Source organism: Borostomias antarcticus (genome assembly GCF_949987555.1).
Source record: "Borostomias antarcticus genome assembly, chromosome: 20".
Classification (NCBI taxonomy): domain Eukaryota; kingdom Metazoa; phylum Chordata; class Actinopteri; order Stomiiformes; family Stomiidae; genus Borostomias; species Borostomias antarcticus.
The window spans coordinates 18,976,199-18,977,083 of record NC_140253.1 but is presented as its reverse complement, the minus strand read 5'-3'; the positions used below and the strand labels follow the sequence as shown (position 1 = coordinate 18,977,083).

Genomic DNA, 885 nt, shown 5'->3' with positions numbered 1-885 from the left:
TAATGTAATGTAACTGAAAACCTAAAGGGATTAGCAGGAAACTTTATGGTGTTGGCTTTGGCTTCTGGCATTTGGAGGGAAACTAAATAAAGACATGACAGGTAGACACCACAGCAGTACATGCCACTCTTACCTGGTCTGGCTGGGGTGCTATATGATCTGGCTGGGGTGCTATACCTGGGGTCTGGGCCCCGCTCGCTCACATGGGACAAGCTTGGAAAATCTGCCAGATGAGTAAAATGGTATTCAAAATAAATAAAAAATAGTCCAACTATCAGTGTGCAGTAGGCATAGACATTTCATTTCAACACAAACATGCATACCTGGATTGTACAGCACACGTGGAATGTACTGGACAGCCGGCAGAGGCCTTTCAACTCCGGCACCTGGCATACTGTCTTTGGCCTGCATTGTTGGGACCAATGGCTGTCCTGGGCTTGGAATATCTAGTGGAATATCAGTATATTAGCTCCGATTACTCGATTTCAAAAGTACTACTCTTTTGGGACTGTTGAATGCACTTTAGTATATTACCTTCGTCACTGGAGTGATAGCGCGTGTTGCGCCGTCTCTTTCGAACGTCTTGGCACTCGTCCATTGACGACTGCTGCTCAAAGACTTTTGCCATGAGCCTGGCACCTTCGTAATGATCTGTGTGCATAAAGTACCATAATCAATACATTTCAGCCATCCTTTTTCCTCAGAATAATGAGTCATGATATTTTTTCCCCCCCATCAGTATTTTTTAACAGCTTAAAATGCAAACAGTACCAGTTGTGGACTTTGGGAAAACCCGGACTCTGTGGAGCGCCCAGCCAGGGTTAGGTTCCACACAGCTCTTTATCCGTTGGCTGACTTTGTTCATTGGCCAGGAACACATCTGCA

The 885-nt window shown here is 45.3% G+C and overlaps 1 long non-coding RNA gene across 1 annotated transcript; it reads right to left on the bottom strand.

Annotated features, from left to right (window-relative positions):
- Positions 1-359: 359 nt before the first annotated feature.
- Positions 360-885, bottom strand: LOC311322293. Its single transcript, XR_014630929.1, has 3 exons — positions 772-885; positions 535-651; positions 360-446 (listed from the first exon to the last, which is right to left on the bottom strand). It is a non-coding gene; the product is annotated as an uncharacterized lncRNA (long non-coding RNA).